This window comes from Carlito syrichta, unplaced genomic scaffold, assembly GCF_000164805.1.
Source record: "Carlito syrichta isolate Samal-C Ts95f unplaced genomic scaffold, Tarsius_syrichta-2.0.1 Scaffold308857, whole genome shotgun sequence".
NCBI classification, from domain to species: domain Eukaryota; kingdom Metazoa; phylum Chordata; class Mammalia; order Primates; family Tarsiidae; genus Carlito; species Carlito syrichta.
The window spans coordinates 328,451-338,030 of NW_007252953.1; the positions used below are offsets into that span (position 1 = coordinate 328,451).

At 39.3% G+C, this 9,580-nt stretch overlaps 1 pseudogene; it reads left to right on the forward strand.

Annotated features, from left to right (window-relative positions):
* Positions 1-629: 629 nt before the first annotated feature.
* Positions 630-4,418, forward strand: LOC103268629 (annotated as a pseudogene).
* Positions 4,419-9,580: the final 5,162 nt, after the last annotated feature.

The following is a 9,580-nucleotide window of genomic DNA, read 5'->3' on the forward strand; positions in this document are numbered from 1 at the left end:
CTTAATTCAACATTGGCTTCAAGCTAAAATGTGAATTTTTTTCCATTTGTTTTATTCACCATGAGAATGTCTTCCACTGTAGGACTGGTGGAAAATATCTTTCTTGGGCAGCCATAAATGCCAAAGAGTACTGTCAGTCAAAACTTGTGGCACAAGTATTCAGATTACAGAAGCATACCATGTGGTTATTTTTGTTTTTTCTTTTCTATATTGTAAATGGAAAATAACAGACTTGATGGTCAATCATTCCTCTGACCTCCATCCCACAGATGTTCTTCCAGACGTCTGGGAAGTCACATGATAAAACAACTTGCATCATTGTGATGTTCAGTGTTCTCCTTTGCTTTTGGCCCTGGGTCTCTGGAGCATGGGCCAAAGGGTCTGATCCCGTTGTGATCCTATTTTAACCTGTGGAAGCTGGGAGGGTCCCACCTAGAGGTTTTATGAATTACCTTACCAGATGATGAAGGTCATATTTCTCCAACTGGGGCTGAGTTTTATCACTGGCAAATTGAAAACAATGATTGACACAACAAGAGCTAACAAGAGATTTTCCCCTTCATTCTAGCCACTGTTTATTTCGGCATCTGTAGACATTAATTTCTTAAAATTAATTAGAATAGTTGGTTATGGCAAAGGGCAGCAACAATGATAGAATTTTGTTGAATCCTTTGAGTCCTGGTAAGAAAATCCAATAAAAGCATACTCTTACTGTGTCCTGAAAATTGATTAGGTATCATTCTACCTAAAGGAGCAAGACTCCTCATGCTAATTCCTGTCTTACCACTTCCTCTAGAAGAGCATCAGGTTAATGAAGTATTGCATTATGTCAATCATTTGTTCATAATATACCAGCCTGATTTGACAGGGATAGGAAGAGTGGGGGCGAGGGAGGCGATCCCAACATGAAACCAGAGGTTTATGAACCACTTAAATCGTGCATGTCTAATTAAAGACTAACTTTCACATTTTGAGGGTAGAACCAGGAGTAGGCATGCCTTCTGCTAAGCTTCTAAGGCTATGCTCAGAGAGTGTGCTTGTCCTCACGAGGAACAAGTGAAACACAAGCAAACTTAAATGTCACCTCTCATGGGACTGCTAACCAGAAGTAGACTAGAGATTCTGTGTCTCACTGCTCCTTAGGGGGTACTGAGCATGCAAAGAGGCATGCCCCCAAAGTCCGCACACATTCAAGGGACAAGCAGCATTCTTGCAGGGCAGGTGCCTCTCAGCAGCAGCTCCAACTGGGCAACTCCAGGTGACTAACGCTGTCACCTCAGTTGACCCTGGAAAGAGGGCCCTCAGATTCCCTCTATTTATAAAGTCACATGTCACTGAGAATACCTAGGCACAAGCTAACTACCAGTTTTTTCCACGTTTATTGCTAGACACCAAAAATGCTCTTCAAGTTTAAATGTAGTATTTGCAACTAAATTCAAACTGCTGCCCAAAATTCAAGTTGGATGAGCCAGCGTTCTATTTTAGACTCACCAGCTTCAGCTAGCTCAGGGTAGTCTATAGGCCAAAGGAAGAAAGTCTTGTTACAGAGTGGTATTATTTGAGAAAAAAATAGACTCCAAAAGTTCCAGGACCCTCACAGAGTCAGTGTCCAAAGTTTTCAAAGTTTCCATGAACATTTGGAGTGTACTGGGGAACATACTGGGTTTCATAACAAAACAAAATGAGGGTATACTTTCCCCAGCTCTGTATTCTTAAGTGCAAACTATAAATGGCGTCTTATAGCCATGTCTGACCTACTTCAGGATGAGAGGCATAAAATCACTTCCTGATTAAACTTGTGTTAACTCAGAAGCTCCTATACTATTGTGCACATAGTAATTGCTTAACACCTGAATTCCTTTTCATGGAGACCGAAGAAAACAGTAGGATATTCTGGAGAAAATTCCAGGAGGGGCAGCTCTGGGTTCTTCTGCTGACTCAAAACTTGTTGTGTGACCTTAGGCAAGTGCCTTCAAATCTCTGAGCCTACTTTCCCAGTCTGCATGGTGAAAAATTACATCTGGGTCTCTTAAGACCTGACTCAGCGCTAAAACTCTAGGAATGTCTAATTGTACTGTAGCCTAGAAAAATTGTTTAGCATTTCATTTTTAAATCCTATATCTAGAAACATGCTTTCCAAGATCCTTTTATGTGTTGAATCAATATTTGCATAGAAGAACTTACACAATAATATTTTAGAAGGATACCACTTATGCAGAAAGGAAGAACTCTTAAGTGTTTCATCATATTACTGGTGTTTTTCACAACATTAACAGTTTCTTCTTCCTTTGACTCTTGAACATTAAAACGTTGTTAAGAATTGTATCAGCCACAAGCTCCACAGCCATGATCAAGGGTTGGGTTTGCCTATGTGAGAAAGGGTTAATGTCATCCTCTAGAATCGTTTTATTCTCTCATCAAAAATTTTGGATTTTATCCAAGGTAGTAGTAAGGAAACATTTTTAGCCAATAGTGAGAGGTTAAAATATACATACGTACGTATGTATGCATATGAAAGTATGAGTATGTATATATAAAAGTCATGCTAATTTTCATGAGAAGTTAAAGTACCACACGTCACTTAAATAATGTTCTAAAAGTATCTATAAGGCAAAATATATAATATTGATAAGAACGAAACGTATAGAAAAATGTTCTAAAACCACAAGATATGATATTTAAATCAAGACCTTAAACACTTTTATTAAATCTCTCTAACCTGTTTCATTTTAGACTCTAGTAAACCAGCCTTACTTTTACTTGTCTTGTAACTTGAAAAATGATTTTGGCTAAAGTTGCCTAGGAGTTTCTGTCCTAAGATGCTTCTTCACAATCTCAATATTATTCTGAAAGTCTCACATTGAAGAAAACTGCTCTAAGTCAGTCTACATTCAGAGAAATAGGGATTCTCTTTGTCTAATACCACACAACTCCAGATGGTTTTCAGGGTTGTGCGTGCATGTGTGTGTGTGTGTGTGTGTGTGTGTGTGTGATTTTACCTTAAGCAAATAAAAACAACAATGCCAACTATTTATTTGCAATTCCAAAGTAACTAAATGTGATACAATAAAAATATTGTATCACATTTAGTTACTTTGGAATTGCAAATAAAAAAAAAAAAAAAAAAAATCAATGTTATCACAGTAGGTTTAAAGCCAGTCTTCAAGTTGTATCCGGCATCTTCCACAAGTCACATTTGTTTTCAATATATGTTGAATATACTCACATGCCTGTGACATAGATCCATTTTTAACGTTTATAGTAGTATCCTTTATCCACTGTAAAAATTTTTTTTGGTTCCTTTTATGTGCCGGGTATTCTGCTGGGCACCGTGTGCTCAAAAAGAAAAAACAAAAAGAAACAAATATATTATGTTAAAGGCTGTCACAAGGTGTTGCAGGTGCTGAGATTGTCCAAGTTCCCAATTATACTTGAACCAAAGTCCCTTGTGACTGGAACAGCAGGCAAAATTGCTTGTACATTATTAAAAATGGGTCTTTCTTTGGTAAAGGCCAGCCCACAATTCTTGGGCAGTTGGATATTATCCCCAAGATGGGTGTCCTGAGTGGTGTCCTAATGGAACTGCAAAACTGTGCCCTTCCCTTCCTGAAAGATGCCAACCTAACAGATAAAAAAGAGGTTGCCTTCAAAGACCTAGATGTGGCCATTTTCTTGGTCTTCATGCCAAGAAGGGAAGGCATAGAGAGGAAAGATTTACTGAAAGCAAATGTGAAAATCTTCAAATGACCAAGTGCATCCTTGGAAAAAAATATGCCAAAAAGTTAGTTAAGGTTATCGTTATGGGGAAACCCAGCCAATACCAACTGCCCGTCTGCCTCTAGGTTGACTCCCTCTATCCCCAAGGAGAACTTCAGTTGCTTGACTCGTTTGGATGGCAGCTGAGCTAAAGCTCAAATTGCTCTTAAACTTGGTGTGACTGCTGACAATCTAAAGAATGTCGTTATCTAGGGAAACCATTCCTCGCCTCAGTATCCAGATGTCAATGATACTGAGGTGAAACTGCAAGGAAAGGAAGCTGGTGTTTATGAAGCTCTGAAAGACGTCAACTGGCCCTAGGGAGAATTCATCACAACTGTGCAGCAGCGTGATGCCACTGTCATCAAGGTCAGAAAACGATCCAGGGCAATGTCTGCTGTGAAAGCTATCTCCGACCACATCAGAGACATCTGGTTTGGAACCCCAGAGGGAGAGTCTGTGTCCATGGGTGTTAGCTCTGATGGCAACTCCTATGGTATTCCCCATGAATAGGGAGTTCTATTCACTCCCTAAGACCTGTGTCTAGGAAGTGTGTCTCAAGGCTCCCTAGTAATGATTTCTCATGTAAGAAGATGGCTCTTACTGCAAAGGTACCAGCAAAAGAAAAAGAATCTGCTTTCAAATTGCTTTCCTTTGCCTGACTAGACAATCGTTCTGATGTTATTAAATGCCCCAAAGCTGAAGATCTAAATGTCGTCTTTGACACTAGTACTAAATAATAATAATGCTGTACTTAAATTACTTGCGAAAAACAACACGTTTTGAAGATTATGTGCTTCTTGGTACAGATTTGTGAGTGACAGTTTATTATAATGCTGTTAAGTGCTGCATTCCAAATGAAAATATATATTCAGATAAAGAAATAATAAAACTGTCACAAGATCTACTCTCTCTAATAGACACTCACCCTATCAAGATCTTGCTTCTTTTCATTTCCTTCAGAAACAGATCCTAAAACGTATAGAATCCAAGCAATGTGTGAGGTTCTACTCACATCTTCTTTCTAGGCCAGGCTACTTTTAAAATATGCAAACTGTGCTTATGTGTGTAACTAAGATAAAAATTTATGCACCATGATTCCAATGTGCAAAAAAGGAAACTTATTTTCTTTAATTGATGTTATCTTGCTCTCGTGCTCTAAAATGCTTCATTTTTGTCAACTGAAAAGTAACAAATTCTCTTAACACATTGTGCAGAGTTAACATGGCAGACCTGAGACTGCTATCTTTAGAAAGTCCTGTTTAGAGGTTGGTTCTTAGGTGATGTCTGGGACTTTGGAATTGGAGCGGTTTCCTACCATTCCTAGAGCTGATAAGAAATACTTACTGTATCTAAACTGTCTATGAAAATAATATGATTTCTGCTGAATACCTGCTTTCCTCCTGAGAATCTGAAATTTGAGTACGTGCCAGGCAGAGATGTCTGGGACCAGTCCCCGGTTAAAACCATGATCCTTAAACTTCCCTGATGGGCAACACTTCAGACCTGAGGTTACAACGTATTGCTGAAGGAATTAAGTGTATCCTGTTTCTTGTGAGAAAGGATTCTTGGAAGCTTGTGCCTGGTTCCCCTGGACTCGCCCCATGTGTCTCTTCCCTCTGCTGATTGTGCTTGTTATCCTTTTGCTGTGATAAATCTTAGCTGTGGGTAAATCTATATGTTGAGTCCTAGGAGTCCCACTAGTGAATCACTGAACCACGAGTGATCTTGGGAGCCCTGGAAACGAACATCATGATTAAGCTTCTCCTATGTGCCAAGCACTTTTCCAGGAGCTGAGGATATCGCGGTGAGCAAAACAGCCATCCCTGCTCTGTGGATCTTAACCCAGGAGGGCTCCCACACTATGAGAGTACAGTTGCTTTGGGGGCTATGGAGGATGGAGAGAGGATGGAGACAGATGATACAAAATGAACAAGTATGTTGTTTAACATGCCTGATAATGAGAAGTGCCCTGGAGAAAAATAAAACAGGAAAGGGTGTATGGAATATCGTGTGTGGTGCCTGCCATTTTAAATGCAAGAGTTATAGAGGCTTTAAGTTAAGATCTGATGGAGATAAGGAAGTAAGTCATGGGAATATCCAGGGACAAGACTTTCTTAGCAGAGGGAACAGCTGGCGCAAAGGTCCTGATGTGCATGCATGTTCAGTTCAGGAACAGCGAAGAGGCCCGTGTGGCTGCAAGACAGGGAGTAACAGGCAAGAGGGATAAGAGATGAGGCCCGAGAATGCTGATGGCCAGATCAGGTGGGCCATTACCAGTTTTCTGGCTTTTATTCTGAGAAAGACAGAAAGTCATTAGACGATTGTGAGCAGAGGAGTGACGTTAAAAGATTTGCTTTTGAAAATATCCCTGTGGCTACTGATAAAGGATGGACTACAGGGCAGTAAAAGCAGAAGTAGGAAAGACAGTCAGGAGATGGTTGCAATAACCCAAGACTTGTGAGTGAATTAGATATGGGGTGTGGGAAAAAGAGAGGAGTCAGTGATGATTCCAGGGCCTATAGTCTGAGAAATGGATGCAGTTGCCCTTGACCATGGGGGAAGTGAGGAAGGAGCAAGAGTGGTGGGGGAGGGGCAGGAGAGGGGGGAGAGGATGACGTGGAATTTTGTTTTTAGACGTACTGAGTTTGAGATGCCTAGTGGTCCAGTAAATATATACAACTATTATTTCCATTTTGTGGATGAGGAAACTCAGGCACAGAGAGGTTAAATGCTGTGCTCAGGGGCACACATCTGAGCAGGTTGCACATCCACGGTCTGATTGCAGCATGCACTCTCTTAACCCCTCCACCATACCTGACTTGCAATCACCAAAGCTAAAATGACTCCCCATGGTGCAATAATAAATACATTTTTATAACAAATATGTAAATTATTCAAATAATACCAATACAATGTAATAAATAACAAGTATGACTCATTGATGTCATTAACATGCTACAGTGTATTAGCATATGGTCAGCTGCTGAATAAGCTACAAGGCCCAGTTTTTCACAGGAAATGACTTAAAGGAAACAGAAGTCTTAGGACTATGCATTGCCATTTGACAGTGTTGTTCCGTCTATGATAATATAATAATACAGTAAAGAGAACAGGGGAAAGAAAAAAGAGAAAAGATATTGTTTAAAAACCCAGGAGGGCTCCCACACTATGAGAGTACAATGAGCCCAAGGTTGCAGCATTGTTTGTAATTGCAAATATGGGAAATGTTCTAAATGCCTGGACAGGATAGTTAAGTAAACTATAGCATGTCTACACAATGGAGAATTATGCAGCTGTAAAAAAGAGAATGAAGCAGATCTCTATGACTGATAGTGATTTCCTGCAGACATTGTTTAGTTGGTTTTTTTTTAAGTGAAGTACAAAATGAGTATCCTACTTTTCATATATGAAAGAAAGTAAATAATATATGTATATGAATCTGCTTATTTTTGCAAAGAGAAATTCAGGAAAAATATACCAGAAATGAAAGGTAGTAGTTACCTACTAGAACAAGATGAAAGGGACAAGTATGTTTTTTATATAGTTTTGATATTTGATCCATATAAATGCTTTACATACTTCCAAAATAATAATAATAAAATCAACTGGGGGAAAGTCCTAAAATGGAAAGCACCCAGAAACAAACTTAGTTGAATTTCAAATGACTAACAAACCACATTGGTAGAGAAGAGTACAGAGGGAACAAGCCCAAGTAATTTTGAGCCTAGTGTTTTAATTATATAACCATCCTAAAGACAAAAAAGAACTCTAAATAAATCCCGAACTCTAGTTCATAGGTTTGTTTTTGCAGTAGAATGAGCAAATCTGGAACTATTTTCAGTGAGTTCTAGCCTTTAGCCTAGATTGTCAATGTATGCTGGCTTTCTCATCATAAATGGGAGAAATGGAAGTTATAAATATGGAAAGAGGAAATTATAGAAGGAACTTTGTGGTATTGGATTGGAACTAGAAGTATAGCTATAAACTGGTTTTTAAGATAGACAGGTAGGCAGATAGACACATGGATGGATGGATGGATGGATGGATGGATGGATGGATGGATGGATGGATAGATGGATGGATGGATGGATGGATGACAGACTTTGATAGAGTTAAGCACATGTGTGGACATGCCATGAATACTCTGTGCTTCCCATACTCTTTTCAGGAATGAAAGCCTTATTACCAAAAATTACTGGGATATGGAAGGCAAATATATATTATTTACCCTTTTTTCTACATGAAAAGTAGCATAGTCATTGTTTTGTACTTTGCTTTAAAAAAAAAACTAAATAGAAAACTGTTAGTCAATTCTCAACTTTTTGAAGAGCCACTTGTCCAACTTCATGAACCTTTCTTGGGGTAGCCCATATCCAATGATAGATTGATGTAGGGGTATGAAGGTCTGATCCCTCATCCCAACTCAGAGTAACTCTGAAGGAACATCAGCATCAGAGCTCCCACAGGGTCAACTGAGACTACTGTGGATATTGCCTCAGAGTCCATTTTCTCCCTTTGCCCAATTCTATTCCTTCTTTGATATTCCATAGAACATCATTTATAGAGCACTCCCTAACAAACTTTCTGCTCACTGTCTCAGAGTTTGATTCTCAGGGAACCCTACCTGTAAAATGTGCTCATATACACACATGCACACATACATATCTTAGCTCTGTCTGTTGAAAGGGCCTAGAAGCAATGACACTAGTAGCAATGAGCATATCTATTGCCCAAATATTAATTTCCAAACATTATTCTCCATTAAAAGGAATAAGGGCTCCTTGAATGAATGACTGTTTCCAGAGGTAAAAAAGAGAAAGTAAAAAATCATCCTGAAACACATTGACCCGAAAAAGGACATAGGAAATAGCTTGAAGCATTTCCACTGGCCAAGTCTGGTCCAATTTGAACATTGAAATAAATAATGATAATAACAAATTATAGTTCAATGAATAAAATAGGAATCTATGAGTCTATACGGTTATAAGTAAACAAGTGAATAAATGAATGAATGAATGAGAAGAAGAAACTCTTCATTAGAATAGAACAGCAGTAAATAAACAGAAGGTGTGATAAAGCCATCATTTGACAAACTTCATAGTAACGATTGACTTGAGTAAGAATTATCAACAGATAATAAAGACTATTGAGCGAGAGTTTGGTGAGGAACAGAACATCTACATAAACTCAAAGTATTTCCACACAAAATACTTATTAGTTACAAAGAAGAAAATAGTAGCTTTACAGCAGGGAAACTGGGTAGACAGCACTTTAAGTGATCAAAGTTGATATCACCCATATGGAATAAAGTGACATTCTATCTCCTGACATAAGACACTGAGGATAAAACATCACTTCTGTGGTATTTCTGCCAAGAATGTATAAACTCAGTCTAATCTGAAGAAACACTAGACACACCTAATTGAGAGACATTCTATCAAATAACTGGCCTGTACTTGTCAAAAATATCAAGGATATAAAAGACAGGCCAAGGACTAAAGAGATTTGGCAATGTGTCATCCATTTTTTTTTTGAATCCGAGTCTCACTCTGTCGCCCAGACTGGAGTGCAGTGGACGCTCCTGGCCACCGCAGCCTCCACCTGCTGAGCTCGGCGATCCTTCCGTCTCAGCCTTCAGAGTAGCTGGAACTACAGGCGTGTGCTTCCACGCCCGGCTAATTTTCGAGTTATTGTAGAGGCGAGGTCTCGCTAAGTTACCCGGGTAGCTCTCGAACCCGCGGGCTCAGGCAACCCATTCGCCTCGGCCTCCCAAAGTTCTGGGATTACAGGCTGAGCCACCAAGCCTGGCCAATGTGTGATC